Source organism: Apis laboriosa, unplaced genomic scaffold (assembly GCF_014066325.1).
Source record: "Apis laboriosa isolate Shangri-la unplaced genomic scaffold, ASM1406632v1 scaffold1_cov151, whole genome shotgun sequence".
Lineage (NCBI taxonomy): Eukaryota > Metazoa > Arthropoda > Insecta > Hymenoptera > Apidae > Apis > Apis laboriosa.
In genome coordinates, this window is record NW_025222279.1 from 5483385 (window position 1) to 5501583 (window position 18199).

Here is an 18199-nt window from a genome sequence, read left to right on the forward strand (position 1 = left end):
AGAATCGAAGGGAGAACTTCCAACTTCCCAATTGCGATCGCGCGTCAAGCTTCTCCTTCTCGTGCTCTCGTCTCGTCGAAATATTTGTTGTTGGCCCATCGTCGGGGCGTGATAGACGACGGTGGGGCGTAAATGGGCCGATCGTAATGCGGGGGGGAAAGGAATTCGGGTGGAGAGGAGGGTGGGGAAGAGGTTTGAGGGAGGAATGTAGATTAGTTGGGCGATATTCGCGAAGTGGTTTCAATGAAATTTACTTTCACTGGATGTGGATGTGTTTCAGACGATTTTATTTTATGGCTATCGAATTGATTATTCTCTCTTCCTTTTTTGCGAGGGAAAATATAAATTTACTTTCTTTTAAAAGTACTTCTTTTTAATAATTATATTTAAAAGTATCATCTTTCTTGATTTTTTGAATTACATTGTATTCGAGATTCACTGTGAGTATTCCGAACATTTGATGATCCCTGCTCATTAAAAAATTAAGTAAATAATTTAAATCGGCTTAGTTTTGATAAAATTATTAATTGTTATTTTGATTTCATAATTCGTATTATCAGGTTAAAAACTTTTTAATAAAAATATGTTCACGAGAGAGAATTGCCTTTTTGTAAATGTCTATCCCGTTTCCGACTACTATAACAATACCCAATAATCCTAAAAACTCCGAAAACCGTTATTTGGTTCCAGTATCGAATAATTGCTTCAATTAAAAAAAAAAAAAAAAAAAAAAGAGCGAATAACCTTCGAAGCGAAAAAACAAAACACGTCCATATCCAATATATTCATAGCTATAAATTTTCTCCCGTTGGGAAGAGAAAAAGAAAAAAAGAGAAAAGAAAAAAAAAATACGTCCAATATCGTCTGTGATCGCGAGATACGAGAGGAGCACGCGATCATCGGCAAAAAGGTCCGGAGCGGCAAGCAGACCGAGAAACATTGGACCGCCATATGCGAGCGAGGCATAAACCCAGTGACTCCGCGGCACGCTCTTCTTTTTATTCCCCCCGTCGAGTAACGGGTGACGGGAATAATAACGGCATACGGAGGTTTTCGAGGCCGACTGGACTAGAGTCGCGCACCCGTCCTTGTCCCCCGTTATACCACAACATCGCAATTCCCCGATGTTTCCACCTCCGAGGCTTGCCTCGACCGACCAACCAGATTCGCACCTGTGGTAACGTAACGCGAGATCGCGGCATTGCTACGCTCCTACACGTATGCGCATTAATGACCATCTTTTTTCCGACCGTATTTTTCGACCTTCTCCACTCTAACGCGCGTTACTACTACGAACGCGTTAACGTCTTTCACTTTCACGTGTTTTCGTCACGTGACACGCGTCCGCTTACTTCGTCAGTTACTTCGTTTAAAATAATTTCGCTTCGCCCGTTTCTGATATCTCTTTAGCGAAACGGGTCGTTAAATTTTTTTTACTTTTCGCTCGATTCGTGGTTTAAATTTGAAGTTAAAGACGTTTCTCCTTTTTGCACACGAGTGTCGGGATAAATTTTAGGCGGATACGTTCACGGAGGGGAATGGCAAACGAGGCTAATGTTTACGTTTGTAGCGTTATTCGGTATCGAAGTTTCGAGTTACTCGAGACTTGTGGGCCGTTAGAAAAATTTGTTAAGGATCCGTGATCGTTCGAAACGTTCGCGTATGTAATAATTTCTCGCACAAGAGGGGAGCGGCACCGGTTGGATTGAAACGAAGGCGAAAATGTAAATTGGATCGACGCTTAACCGCCTCGTTGCACGTGTAAACGGGGCTAATGAAAGAATCGTAAACGCGCTGCCAGTCACATCCGCGATTAATCGCGCTTTCGTCGAGCTGAATTACTCACGTTTCCTTTCCATCGAATTTTCTCAGATCACTTTTCGTCTCGAAAATTTCATATCGGAAAGTTTACGACTTCTTTTACTTTCATTCGATTCCTGTAATATTGGAACGTTACTCGTGTTCTCGTGTGAAAAGAATTATTATAGGGGGATTTTTTTTATATATATTATGGACGTTTATATCGGTGAAAAGACATGTATACTTTTTTTTGTGTGTGTGTGTTTTTTTTGAATAGATTCGATACATACGTTGAAATATAATAGCTAGAAAAGATTCAAATTTATAAAACATTAGATATCGATTAATTAATGATATTAATGATATTGATATCAATTAATCGTAATTCGATCCATCGAATTCTCCCATGAAATCCATCATTCTTGCGCTCACCCTTCTTTTCACGTCCTTTCGACACGACGCGCAATGAATCTCGCCGACCCACCTGCCAAACTGAGAGAAAGTTCGAATCCACGAGAGATTTTATTGCTCCCCACCAGGATTCGTGGCTCTTCAACAGCAGCAACGGACAACCAATACTCGTTCTTTGTAGTCTGACCAATGATCGACCATTGACTGACCATTTATTGACCATTAACCGATCGAGAACCGAGACAAAAGAATCGTTCCATCGAAATTAAGATTTTAAGAATCGGAGAACAAGATTCTACGATTTCTTCGAAATTTATAGTTTTATCGATCGAGGCGCTCGATCGTTTGTTCCATCTCCACTTTTTTTTTCTAATACAAAATCATTATCGAAATTTTCCACGATTTGAAAAACATTTTACGATCTTTCTAGGATCCACGAGTTAAATAATCGAGCTATTAAGATCGATCGTTTGTTCCACTTCCACTTCTTTCCTAATATAAAATCATTATCGAAATTTTCTACGATTTGAAAAACATTCCTGGAAAAATATGGACTTTTCTAAAATCCACGAGGAGAGAATCGAGATCTCGAAGTGCTTAATCTTCAATCTTTGTCTTTAATACAAAACTATCGAAATTTTCCACGATTTGAAAAACATTTTACGACCTTTCTAGGATCCACGAGTTAAAGAATCGATCTCTCAAGGCGCTCGATCGTTTGTTCCACTTCCACTTCTTTCCTAATATAAAACCATTATCGAAATTTTCCACGATTTGAAAAACATTCATAGAAAAACGTGGATCTTTCTAGGATCCACAAGTTAGAGAATCGAGATTTCGAAGCGCTTAACTTTCGTCAACTTTTCGTCAATCTTCGTCTTCAATACAAAACCATTATCGAAATTTTCCACGATTTGAAAAATATTCTACGACTTTTCTAGGATCCATGAGTTAGACAATCGAGGTCTCGAAGCGCTCAACTTTCGTCTTCAATACAAAACCATTACCGAAATTTTCCACGATTTGAAAAACATTCTACGACCTTTCTAGGATCCACGAGGAGGGAATCGAGGTTTCGAAGCGCTTGATCGTTCGTTCCACTTTCACTTCTTTCCTAATATAAAACCATTACCGAAATTTTCCATAATTTGAACGTTTTACGATCTTTCTAGGATCCATGAATTAGAGAAGTCTCTTCGTCTTTAATATAAAACCAACCGAAATTTTCCACGATTTAAACGATCTTTCTAGGATCCATGAGTTAGACAATCGAAGTCTCGAAGCGCTCAATCTTCGATCTTCGTCTTTAATACAAAACCATTACCGAAATTTTCCACTATTTGAACGTTCTACGACTTTTCTAGGATCCATGAGTTAGAGAATCGAGGTCTCGAAGCGCTCAACTTTCGTCTTCAATACAAAACCATTACCGAAATTTTCCACGATTTGAACGATCTTTCTAGGATCCACGAGTTAGAGAATCGAGGTCTCGAAGCTTGGTTCACCTCCAGTCCTTCCTCTTCACCATTCCTTTACGACCGTTCCGCATCTCCTCGCGCGGATCTTCACCGTTAGATTTATTCAAACGCGCGAATCTGCCGAATGATTCGAAATGTCGGTCTGTTCCCTTCCCTCCTCCATTTTCCCGTTGCCCGATTTCCCCAACCACCAACGTGTGCTCTCCCTCTCTCCCTCCCCCCCTCCATCTCGTTCCATTCTCCTCGCAACTCTCCTCGATATATCTGGCGCGCATGCATGCAATGAGACACGAATGCCGTGAGCGTTGGCGGAACCCGGGCACACACATACGATCGAGAGGATGAATTGTGGGCCCTCGAGGAAACCCGGCGAGGAACCGACCCCGCTTCTGTCCTCCTTCCGCTAACCTTTCCAATCCTCCCCCTCCTCCCCCTCACGACACGGCCGTTTCGCATCGCGGCTCGAAAAGGTAGCGGTTGATATTCTCAGCCTGTCAAAGTTTCAGCATTGTTCTGTCAGCCATCGATATTTTTTTCCAGATCCCCCGTTGTCGATAGCTCCCTCTCCGCTGCTGGACATCCGGTGAACTTGGAATCGAACCGGTTGTGTTGGAATAATGCGGATCATTCGATTCGAGCGTTGATTGCTCGTGACTTTTTTTTTTTTTTTCAATTTTATTTCTATGTAGAGAATAAGGAACGAAGAAGATTCGGGTATAATAAGAGGAGAGCGAGGCGGACGAAAGTCACGAATTGGGATGAGGATGTTCCGTCCGTTTCGTTGGGGTGTGAAAAGGTTTTGGCTTTCTCACGCGAGTAAGGAATGTGTGAGGATTTAATGGAAGTAAATTGGATGTTGCGCGATGAATGAATTTTCGAGGTTTCGTTGCTTTGCGACAAAGTCAAGTATCAATTTTTAGCTTAATGTAAACAGTTTTTGTATATTATTACAGTAGGTGGAAATTTTAGATATATCTGCGAGTGAGAATTATTGGAGAGAGGGAAATAGGCGAGAGTCGTATAAAACGAGGTATGGAATAATTGAGGTGTGGAGAAGTGGAATAGGAACAGCTCTAGCAGGTGAGGTATCGAGGTATCCGGGTGTAGAGTGGGATCGAGTGTATCAATGTGGACAGGCAAAAGCGAGGAGGCATACTTATCGATGACACTGTTCGATACTTGGTTGAAAGTTGTTTATACGGTATATTCCACGGTGTTCTCTTGATCATTCGTTAGTGAATGGAACATCCTCACGTTGTCCGTTACGTTCTCTGCCTGACCCACTACTTTCAAAGCTAGGCCACCTTTCGTATTCCTTTCGTGTTTGAATTTAAGTTTTATTTGTCCCCGCGAAAGAATCGAGATAAGAAACTCTTCCCTTCCTCGGATAGAGGAGAAACGAGTCGAAAATAGGCCAATTACAATCATCAAAATAATTATTTTAAATTTAGAATCCCTCCTTCCGGGATTTCCAATGATAATTATCATCTATATTACCGATTTACGCTCGCTTGATGATGACTACGCTCGCGTGAACCGGATTTAATTGCTTTTGATAATTAATCACGATGATTTAATAATATAATGCACGATGAACAGAGAGTTAATCGTTTGATTTTATGATATGAAATAAATAATAAATATAAAATTTATCAAAAATAGAAATTTTAATAGCGGCCATAATGTTTCTAATATTTCCAAAACAATCAACGTATTAATACTTTGAACACTATTATACGATTTCACCATAACCTAACAAAACTTGTATGTAATCTCCATCAAAACAAAACACAAAACTTATCCTTCGTGTACATGCGCGATACACTTGTGCTCGCTCGAGATCGAATACGTTTAATTTGAGATGGAAAAAGAGGGGGGGATAGAGAAAAAAAGTTAACTACGCACGGACGTTAAAGATCGATAAAACAGTTTTTCGAGAGCACTACTTTATTCGCCGAACGGACGTTGGATGCGTTATCGCGAGAGGCGATCGCTTCGAACGACACATGATTACTTCCCGCAATTTGTGCTCGCCGTTTATTTAACGCGAATGCATTATAAAACGGTGGCCGTATTACGCGGAGAGCCTTCTTATTACGACAATATGTTTCTCCACGGGTATCATCGCCCCTCTAGATTCGTCCTGAATTATCTCGACTCACGGCAGGCCAGCGATGGCGTAGAGCGCATCGCGAGTAGAACATCGTATTCTTTCCGCGATTCTCGATCGAGAGCCTCGATTGTCCCGTGTTTATCGAGAGTGCAATAATACAGAGTATAAATTAAAATTTTTCATTATGTCGAGAATGATCCTTCTTTTTGAATTTTTTAAAAAAAGTCTCTCCATTTTTTTGTAGATTTAATTATAAGATTTTAAACGTAGCATCTTGTTATTAAATATTTTCCATTGCCTTTCACGCATGATCTAATTGTGCAGTAAGGAATTATATATATATATATGCTCGTCTCGCTTGATCCCATCGCTACATTTAGTCCATAATAAATGTCACCAATTGCGGATCATTTTATCTCCACTTTTTCCTTCCCCGGTGCGGATAATAGAATGGAAAAGCCAGCTCTCGTTAGAAAGTGGAATGGCCACTTTTAGACGCGCAACGTTGTGTGCGCGTCGTCGTGTCGCAAGAACAATGAGACGTTGTTGTCAGTCATTTTGGTTGATTTAAACGTTAATGCGTATACATTATAATACCGTATTCGATTGCTCGTTGTTGCCAATTTTTTTTTCCAAGATTGAAGACGTGGAGTATCATAAATATTCATGACTTTGCGCAATACGTTTTCACGTTTGTGGATGGAAATGACCTATTACGAGTTTTGTTTGTATCCAACATGTACGTCCCAATTTATTTTACATTTTGATGATAACAATAAGTTTAACGATCAAATCGTGATTAAATCGTTTTATTCGACGGAGGGATTATTCGTGACTGTTTGTTATTCTCTCCAGAGAAATAATTAATGGATGTTAATGCTCGTTCGTTGGAGAAAGTATCGATTCGAAGCGCATTTAATGCCACTACTTAATCTGGTGGCTGATCAAATATTTACAATTGCTATTATACGTTAATTATTATATATTCGATTGCTTCGTACATTTATTAACAATTATTATATATTTAATTGTTGGATTCATCGCGTAGTAATCGTAATTCCCATCTTCTCTTCGTTAAGCCACAATTCTCGTTCCATTCGATGACATAACATTTTTCCAGATATTCCGCCAAGTAAGAGTCAGTCCACGGGAAAGATTAGCGATATATAAACTTGAATTTCGTTCGAGGAATACTTTATTTTCCATAACACTCCCCTATCGATACCACGATCTATATTCTAGTTAAAAAATATCTCCGTTGCAATTTTACCTAACTCCCTCTCTCTCTCGTTACATTAAATGAAACGTCACTTGAAAAATAAACTCGCGCGAAACAACACGATCTCACGAAGCTTCGTGAAGATATAATATATATAATAAAAATAAAATAGATAAAAATAAAATATATAATAAAATAAAATAGATATAATAAAAATAAAATATAGAATATAAAAAGAAAATATAAAAATAAAAATAGGTATAAACCTGTATAAGTCTGCTGTCGACGGAAAAAAGCACATTATCGTATTATCAGCCTCGTCGAGTAAAAAAAAAAAAAAAAAAAAAAAGAAAAGAAAAAGAAAAAGAAAAAGAAACGAAAGAAGCAGCAACGATGGAACCGATCGAAGCACACCCGTATCACCGGTGTTACGTGCGAAGCCAGATCGCCCAACACTCTACATATTACGCAATGGCCGTGCAGTCTTGAATATCATCCGCGTCGATCTTCGCGGAGGCTGGTTCTCGTACCCTTTCCTCCGCTCGTGTTCCTCCTTGTGTTGTGCACGGATCGCGATAAACTTCTCCAATAGCCGAGGGAGCGATGGTGGCCGCCTTCTCCTCCTCCTTTCCCCCTCCCCTCGGTCCTTGGTGATCCGTGGCCGCTCGACGGTTGATAATTTGCAGGCTTTACACTTCAATAAATCCGCGTATCTTATCGCATCGTTACGTTTGCCGGCGGGAAGAGGAAGGTCGAGGAAGACGGCGTTTCCCGGCTCAGCCGAGTCGAACGATCGTTCTCGCGGCTGACAATGAATCCCATACTCTCTGTTTGGCCTCTCTTTAATGGCCCCGGCCGTCACATCGTAGCAAGTTCAACGATCGTTCGGGCACCGTTACTTTTCTAGCCAACGGGGCGAGGGAAGGGGAGGGGGAGGAGGGGGAGGAGGAGGGGGAGAAGGAGGAAGAAGAAGAGGCCACCGAGAGCTAACCGCCGCTGAGAGCCGCCGCCTCTCCGACTCGGATTTTTGGCTATTTTCGACTTCAAAGTCCCTCCACTTCCTCGGCGATCGTCCCCTCTCTGTCCCTCTGCTCTCCTCCGTTCCGTGCACGGGAAGAAGAACACGCTCGTCTGGCTAATTTCAAATGCTTTATTTTCACGACCGGTTTACCGGCATTGACTGCTGCCGCTAACTGTATAAGTTAGGAGTGGCAGCGATACGCAGCGTGGACGTCTCTATCCGGGCGCGCGCCGAAGGCACCTACGTGCTGTGCCGCGGATAGAATGGAATCTTCGATTGTAACGGCTGCAACAGATCGGCTAAGTCGGTAGATACGATTAGGGCGGTGGTCGATGTATGCGAGTGGTGCGTTGCCTGATCTAAAGCTAGCTCAGCTGGATGCTAAGCTCGCGAGGAAATTGATATGGATGCTGTTGGAAGAGCTGTCCAAGGGGAAGTATGATAGTGCAAAAGTGAAATGGTTTTAGTACGTATGAAAATTGTAATTGATATTCATATATGTATATATATATATATATATGAAGTAATGGATAATCTAGATTGGATTGTAAATAGTAATTTATATGTCAAATTGATATTGTCATTTTATTAATAAAAATCTATCCGAAATAGAATTTGAACGAATATGTTAATTTCGCGACTCGTAAATTTCGAGAATATAGAACGAAGCGTAATTGGGGATATTTGGAGTTAAGTGGAGAATAGATAGCAAATGGCAGATATTACATACGTTTTGTATAGATATTGTACAATTTTGATTCGGGCGAGATGTGGGTAATAAATGTAATACATTAATTCCGCGGTGAGCGTTAATTCCGTTGAGAGCGGAAATACGATATGTGTTTGCATAACTGAATCTCGTAATCGAGGATAAATGGATTAAAAGAGAAAATATTTTTAACGCAGGGACTGAGCGTAAAAATCAGATAAAAATTCTGAAATTTGAAGTTCTTTAAGGAGTGAAATTTTGTACAAGTTCTTATATAATTTGTCGATGAAAGAATGTCGGTTGGTCGTGTAATAATACGCCTTGCTATTTAAGAAAATATGGAGAGTTCGATCGAATTCTGAGAATCTCTTAGTTTAGAATAGTCGATGTGAAACGGTATCGGATCATTAGACATTTTAAACGATTCTACAAAAATAATTTTTCAATTCCTTGTCACGATAAACGAGAGATATTTTTCATAATTTTTCAGATCGAAATTACTTGGATTAAAATTTATGCTAATTCTTTGTATCAATTTAGCATTGTTTAAAATTTTTCTTTTATACGCTTTCGTCTAATAGTTGGCTATATAACGGCTATTTTACGCGCAATACTTACTTCGAAACAAATAAAATTTACTGCTGTTTCTCTCTTTGTCCAACTCGATACAGTGAGGAAAGTTTGTCATTAACCTCGAGTATACCTCGCGCCATTTGTCACAGTGATGTTGCGACGGTAGAGAGAAAGAGGAATAGACGAGATAGCAACGACGGTTTAATGAAGAATTCACTGAAATTCGTGTACTGAAAATTTGAGTATTGGAGTATTCTTTTCTGGCCAGAGATTCTAGTCGAAACGTGTCTGTAATACAAATTATGGTATAATTTTTTTCTTCGTAAAACAGGATTTTTTAAATTTCAGATTTATTATAAAAATAGAATCATTTTGATAAAGAGATTTTCGTTAAATTATCTCAAAGAACATGTATAAATAATTCATTATTGTATCATAAACAATCAATTTGAATGTAATAATTATTCGTAATAATTATTCGAATAAAATTCAAATGCATTTCCGGTAAAGATGGTAATCGCGCACGAAAATGTGCAGTGGAATGTAGTCAACGGAAACGTTTTTAAACGACAAATTAACTCGCATTTGTACTCGAATAATCAAAGAGAGAATATATAAGAATTACGAGATCGAAAAGAAAATTGTCTATCGGTTGTCTCTATTTTCTAAGAGAGGAAAGAATTTAATTCTCGTCGGTTTGACCGCCGACAGAAAGGATTAGCAGAAGCATGGAAATATCAATAGCCCCGCGGCCGTCAATCGGTCGACGCACGTAATACTTGCGGACTGTTCGGCCATTTTCGTGCGCGTTCGGTCGGCTTCGGCCTACCAGCATTGTCCCGCGTTGTCAGTTCGCGGCAAGCAAGCATCGCGTGTGTATCGTGTGTTTTCGTTCCGTTACGACCAGCGGGAAAATGTGATCGTTCAAAAAGTTCGCCGACCTGTCGTTGAAAATTCTCATGCCCGTGACCGTTTCGAAACACGATCGAAAGAATCACGTGCAAAAAGTGGCGCGTCGTGCACAGTGATTCGAGTTTCCGATTACAGTCGCGTCTCGTGTATCGTCGTACGTATGTTCTCGCGGTGTTGTGACAGTGTTTTTTGGTGTTTCGTGGTCAAACGAATTCGATCGAATAATTTAAATCGAGTGGATCCTTGCCAAGAACAGAAAAGGGCCAGATAATTTGTGTGGCGTTTTTCGATACGAGGTTTTTAACCGAGAAACTTCGAGAGACGTGTCGGTATGTCTTCGTGTACGTTGACTCGGGGTCGAAAGTCCTTGAGCTCGAAGTTTTTCGGGCGTTTATCTTGATCGCGGAGACAGTGGTGGAGAAAAAAAGCTCGGTGGAGTCTCGGCAGGATTTACGCTGAAAATATTCGAACAACGTCCGCGATTCGTCGTGTAACGCTTCGACACAGGTAACTGTCAATCGATTTATATTTCCGATAGATGATTCGATCACGTGATTTTCCGAGGCATATCGAAATGTTACCGCGATTGATTGACAATTTGACCATCTAGATTGTTATATTCGTCGCATATCGAAACACGAAATTCAACCGTATTCTAGCCGTATAGGTTAGAAAATTAGTCGGTAAACGTATCGTTACATCGCGAACAACATTTGTCGAACGTATTTGCAATTCGATGAAGTTCATTCTCCTCTATCGATCGTGACCGCAATTTTCACATATTTCCAAACGGATTCTTGAAACGGATAAAGTTAGAATCATCGATAATATCGAATTTATAATACATAGGCGAATAGAAAAAGATAGAACCGACCGAATTTGTTCAATAAAATTCGTTAAATTTAAAATGGCACTCGCGTACAATGAAGTGAAGTGAAGCGAACTTTGAATTATAAATGAATTTGTCTATTCTTGTTCGATTAGCAATAACCTATTTAATATTACGTACATTTCTCTACGATATATTTTTTCTTTTTATATTGCCGGTACGAATGTTTCCACGAATTCCAAGAAGTAGGAAGTCCGTTGACATTTGTAAACAGAATATTTATACAGACATGTTTACATTCATGGCATAGCTAAGTTGGTTCGATCAAGTTTTCATTATAGCATCTCGATGTAAATACCATCGCCACTAATGTAAAGAAGATTAATACGACTTGGCAGTGGTGGATAGCGAAAAGGATGGGGAAGGGGGGACATCGAATAAAATCGACGCGTCTCTATCTGCCGAGCAAATGGATTTCGCGAGATTCTGCATAATTAAATATAGCCGGTCGCGGTTGAGTAACTATGCTCGCGGTTCTTTATACAAATGCTTTATTTCATCCGCATGTTTGACGACCGTTTTCAAATTTAATTCCTCGTCGCCGTGGTAGAGACGAGTCGCAAAGTTCTGTCATTAGTATCGATTACTTTTCGAAGCAATACTTTTCTTGCTACGTATTCGTTTTTTTTTTTTTTTGTTTTTTATTACTTTTGATTTTGAGAGGAAATTGAATATTTTTCGTTTAATCGAACGATAACGAATCGAAATTGCATTTTGTATTTTTATTTGTCGTTCAAAATTGAACGAGACATTGATTCATTAGAGATAATAGTTATTTGAATTGTCGATGAAATTGTTTCATTATTTTTTTCATTTAAAATATTGGAAAAGTAACAATTGATAGAAATCTTGTTTAATTCCAAACGCTTTTCTGTTCGATAAAGAATCGAAATTGCATTATTACAGTGTATCGATATATTGTTACAAATAACGCGATCGAAATGAACATAAATTAAAATAATTATTTCTTTGGAAGCATATAATTAGTTAGCAATTGTTTATTGAATTTTTTATGCATATTATATATGCAAAGAAAATAAATCCCAATAAATCAATTTCAATGTTTCGTTTTATTCCATCGAGATACACATATGTTATTGAAATTATGATTCGTTTCGATCGATGCTTTGTCGCGTATTTTCACTTCCCTCTTCACTTTTGAATATTTATTTTTTGTTTCCATCATCGAAACAATTTTTTTTTTTCCTCTTAATTTATTACGCTTGAACATACATATTTTCGGTCTGATTTACATGGAAACATGGATTCTTTGATCAATTATTATTTTTCACTGTTAAATTCTTTTTTCAATTTTTACCAATTACTTATATTAAAAAACAAATACATTTAGATCAAAGGTGAAAGAAACACATTCCAACTCGTTCATTTTCTATTTTCAAATCGAAATCTCGATCGAAGAACTCATGACATAATAATCTGATAACACGGTTTAGCGAATAGAATAACACACAGCGTAACACTCCATTCGATCTGTCGATTCGATCTTCCGGTCGAGCGCGTTCATTCCACTCCCACCTAAGAGGAAAAAAAAAAAAAAAAAAAAAAAAAAGAAAAAATACGAAATGCTTTCCCCGATGATTGGTAGGAGACTTGGCGCAAACCCGGATCGTCACTCTTAGGAAACGAAAGTTTACGACCGCGAAAAAATGTTGAGTTGGTTGTAATGGGTTTTCAAGGTAAGACAGATCGTAATAAGCCCTTGAAGCTCCGGGCGCTAGTCGTGGCTTAAGATCGATGTTGCAAGAAACCCACGGGTCCGCGTGTTATGATTGTTAAGGTTTTATTCACTCGTTATTGCATCGGTCGTTAGCGAGCCCTCTATTCCGATCTCCCTCTCCCTCCCTCTCTCTCTCTCTCTCTCTCTCTCTGCGCCGAGTTACGATTTCGAATTCTTATTTTCCGCGCTCCTCTTTCGCGGACACGATTCCAGAGCCTCGAACCTCGAAGCGAGGAAGTAAAGGGAACAAAAACGGATAGGTGGAGAGGAAAAGTCAACGAAGAGAATCGTTTACCCTTGGGTGGAAAACCTTTGGGAGGTTTATCAATAATTTATAAGGCGGGCCCTTGGAAACTCTCGAAAGGCTCGACGAAACGAAGCGACTTCCTCTCTGCGAGGAAGTGTAACGCCACCTTTGCCATTTCTCCGACTTTTCGTATAATCCGTTCGATCCGAGTCGAGCTCGTCGTCAATTTCCCAACCCAAATTTCCCTTTAAATCGTCCACAGAGAGGGGGATGGATGGAGGAGGAGGGATGTCTGAATTACGCGCGGAGAGATAAGTTTCCGTTTTCGAACGTCTGAGGACAGATTACGCCGTTGCCGGCGTAGTAATAGGCGGTTGATTCTGGCGCCGTGTTTCCGTTTAGTTTCGATTTCTCAGGTGTTAACCCTTTGCACTCGTATATATATTCGACAAGGATACCAATCAACTCGGAATTTTTTCGAAAGGCTACTACCCATCAACTCGGAATTTTTTTTCATAATCAATCAAAAGGAAAATATTTTTATGCGAACATAATTAAATTAAAATTTCCGGTTTAGTAGAAAAAATTAGCAAATAAACATATTTAATCTGCATCTCATACTCTTTTGAAATATGAAAATCTATATAATATGTTAGGGACATTATATTTCTTGAAAACATGATTTTAATTAATTGTAAATAAATTTAATCAAATGAATATTATGTAATATTATCTGGCTATAATTTGACCCCAAATAATGTAAGATGTCGCCTATATGGCGACATACGAGTGCAACGGTAAAATATATAATGTCGCCTANGAGTGCAACGGTTAAGGAGACCGTCTCTTGTTCGTTACTTTGTGCGCGTTTCCATTAGAGAGTCTCTGCAATTCTCCGTCGAATTGGGGAAAGATTTCGCCTTTTATTAAGCTTTAAGAATACTCGCGTTGAAGAATACTTGTTCGATGATCAAATTCGGGTTCGATTTTTTCCAGATCCCTCGAAAGAAAGATTGCGTTTTTTACCGTCCGTAGAAGTGAGTTTTAATACTTAATAGCGAGTAGTACAGAGAGAGCTAATGGCTCCAACTTAATTTGATGGAAGATTTAGATTAAATCTATCGTGCTTTATGTCTAATTAAATACGCTCTTCTGCATACGTTGAACGTTTCTTTGCGAATTATCTCGATTAATTTGCATTAGAAAATTTCCCAATTAAAAATTCGTCCAATTAACTCGTATGTCGCCATATAGGCGACATTATATATATTACCGTTGCACTCGTCTGTCGCCATATAGGCGACATCTTACATTATTTGGGGTCAAATTATAGCCAGATAATATTACATAATATTCATTTAATTAAATTTATTTACAATTAATTAAAATCATGTTTTCAAGAAATATGATGTCCCTAACATATTATATAGATTTTCATATTTCAAAAGAGTGTGAGATGCAGATTAAATATGTTTATTTGCTAATTTTTTCTACTAAACCGGAAATTTTAATTTATATTATGTTCGCATAAAAATATTTTCCTTTCGATTGATTATGAAAAAAAATTCCGAGTTGATGGGTAGTAGCCTTTCGAAAAAATTCCGAGTTGATTGGTATCCTTATCGAATATATATACGAGTGCAAAGGGTTAAAATATCTTCACAATGCATCTTTATCTCTGTCGAAATTTTCATTGGATATTCAAATCCGTTTCTCTGCGACAACTTACTTGTTCCATTGCCCAAGAATTCCAATTATCAAATGATTCCGTTTAAAACTTTGAAATGTTCGTAGAACGAACCGATCGAATCCATCTTCCTAATGCTCGCCACAATTTTCACCAATATTCAACAATCTGTTCCCTCTCCAAGAGGACTTTCAACACTTTAATCTTAATTCTACAACTTACAACGATCGTTCTAAATGGCGAGAATTTTGATTTCGAGATATTATTCCAGCAAGAATATTTCAGAGTTCTCGCATATTTTTTGTTACTAACTTTTTAAAATTTAGAATAATTTTATTTATTGTATCTAAATTAATACTTTTTTGTATCTTTTTTTTTTTTTTCATTCTTCAGTTCTTCCTATAATATTTAAATTGATATATTTCAAAAGATATTAAATCCTTTAGAATTTCCATTGAATTCCATCGAATTCTTTTATTCTTGTAACTTTACAATTTACTGTAACTTTAATTATTATTTAATTAATAATAACTTAAAACCAAGCAAATTTTTACCATTCTTTTGGAAATATTTTATTTCACAATCGAATATATAAATTCATATTTTTAACCATACAATTTACGGTTCAATTTTTTTCTTTTACAGCAACAGGATTTCACGTGTGATTCCTGATCTAATCAATTTTTCTTTCAATGTCGTTACATCGAATAAGAAGAACCCATCTTTTTCTAAAATACATCCAGAGAATTAATTTCGAACGGGCAATTCGATATTCGGACACGACGTTTATAATGTTTGTAATTGATTATTTCTTCACGCGTTTATCGAATATTTGAGGTGATGGGGAAGGTGAATCGAGATTGGTCGAATCGAGAACGATTAGCTGGGACGATGCGCGCGCAACGAGTGGATCGCGGATCTCTGCGGAGATCACGGGACCGGTGAACTGGTTTCGCGAATACGGAGGAAGCGTGACGTGTGCGCGTGCGCGGGGAAGGAGGAGGATGGTGGAAGAAAGGAAGGAAGGAAGAGGAGGAAGGAAAGAGGCACAGAGGGCCAGCAGGTCGTTCGCATCCGAGTCGTGGCGAAGCCGTGCAATCGTTTCGTGACCACGCAGAGATTTTGCCCTTCTTTCTTTCCACTCCTCTCGCCTACCTTCCTTTTTCCATCGAAAAGAAAGAAAGATCCTGTGGGAGAGGGATTGGCCGCGGACACGCACTCTCCAATTTCGAAACGGGAGGAGAGAAGCAATCTGCCGTTTGACGCGTTTGCATGCTTTCCCGTTTCACACGGGATCGAAATAATATCGGAACAAGCGATGAATTAGAAAATTGGAGCGTGTTCTGTGCCGCTCTATTTCTTTTCGGTAAAACATTTTTCTTCGGAAATTTCGGGAAAATTCGCCTCGTGGCGAATTCCTTCGAGAAAGAACACTAATTTTTTTTTTTTCTTTTGTTAAAAGATTTTCAAATTTTTCGAAAATTTCGTGCATCGAAGTGAGGATCGATCAACTCTCGACTTGGCAAATTCCCTTCCGAAAGAGCACTAATTTCAAAAGATTTTCAAATTCTTGGAAAATTTCGGAAAACCTTCTTGGTGAATCCTTCGCGAAAGAGCACCAATTTTAAAAGATTTTCAAATTCTTGGGAAACTTTGGGTAACCCTCTTGGCAAATCCTTCACGAAAAAGCACCAATTTCAAAAGATTCGAAAATTTCAAATTCTTGGAAAATTTCAGGCAACCCTCTTGGCAAATTCCTTCGCGAAAGAGGACTAATTTTTTTTTTTTTTTTTTTTATTAAAAGATTTTCAAATTTTTCGAAAATTTCGGACGACGTGAGGATCGATCAACTCTCGATTTGGCAAATTCCCTCGCGAAAGAGCATCAATTTCAAAAGATTCGAAAATTTCAAATTCTTGGAAAATTTCGGGCAATTCTCTTGGAAAATCCTTCGCGAAAGAGCATCAATTTCAAAAGATTTTCAAATTCTTCGAAAATTTTGGACAATCATCTTAGCAAAAGAGCACCAATTTCAAAAGATTTTCAAATTCTTCGAAAAATTTCGTGCGAAAGATCGCCCAAGAGCTCCAAGGAGCGAGGATCCGCGCGAGTCCGTTGCGCGAAATTGGAATAATGGAAGCTCGTCTAATTGGCCCATTCGCTCCATTACACACATTCGCGTCCACATCCTCCTCGAATCGAACCGACCACGGACATTCATCACCGACAAATCGGTTCGAGACNTTGTTAAAAGATTTTCAAATTTTTCGAAAATTTCGTGCATCGAGGTAAGGATCGATCAACTCTCGACTTGGCAAATTCCCTTCCGAAAGAGCACGAATTTCAAAAGATTTTCAAATTCTTGGAAAATTTCGGGCAACCCTCTTGGCGAAAGAGCACCAATTTCAAAAGATTTTTAAATTCTTGGAAAATTTCAGGAAACCCTCTTAGCGAATCCCTTCGCGAAAGAGCACCAATTTCAAAAGATTCGAAAATTTCAAATTCTTGGAAAATTTCGGGCAACCATCTTGGCAAAAGAGCACCAATTTCAAAAGATTTTCAAATTCTTGAAAAATTTCGGGCAACCATCTTGACAAAAGACCACCAATTTCAAAAGATTTTCAAATTCTTCGAAAAATTTCGTGCGAAAGATCGCCCAAGAGCTCCAAGGAGCGAGGATCCGCGCGAGTCCGTTGCGCGAAATTGGAATAATGGAAGCTCGTCTAATTGGCCCATTCGCTCCATTACACACATTCGCGTCCACATCCTCCTCGAATCGAACCGACCACGGACATTCATCACCGACAAATCGGTTCGAGACACCGATGGGCGCGATGATCGTGCCATCGCATCAGGTGCGAGGACCACCGACCGAGCTCCTTCTCCTCGAGTAAAACAGCCTCGTCTCCACCTCTCCTCGAAGGGTTTCTCGCTCTAATGAAAGAGGAAAAAAAGAAAAAAAAGAAGGACGCGGTGAAACGAAAAACACAGACGAAAACCAACATACAGATATACGTATACGCTATATTCGAATGCACACGATCTTCGACATTTGGAGGCCTTACACGCGGCCGACCTTAAACCTCTGAAAAGGATCTCGAGTGGAGATCTGTTCCTGGCTAGGCCGACCTACCGAGCCTACCTCCTCGAGACCACGGAGGAAGAGTGGAGGCTGGAGGAGGAGTGCCTACTTACGAGGACCTCGATCCCCCTCGTAAACATCGGATGGAGGAATCCGCGGCAGGAACAAGGATACCAGGTGCACTCCTCCCGATAACGAGCAGCATCCGAGTACTCGCGCGCCTGCCCAGCGTCGCATTCCGCCCGTTTTTCCTCCCCCCTCCTCTCTCTCTCTCTCTCTCTCTCTCTCTCTCTCTCTCTCTCTCTCTCTCGCGCTCTCTC

At 39.3% G+C, this 18199-nt stretch overlaps 1 protein-coding gene across 1 annotated transcript in view; it reads left to right on the forward strand.

The window, feature by feature from the left end:
- Window positions 1–10220: 10220 nt before the first annotated feature.
- Window positions 10221–18199, forward strand: part of LOC122712357 — a gene marked incomplete at its 3' end in the record, with an annotated part of 37384 nt that continues 29405 nt past the window's right edge. Inside the window, exon 1 of the mRNA XM_043931929.1 lies at window positions 10221–10743. The remainder of the gene's footprint in view (window positions 10744–18199) is intronic.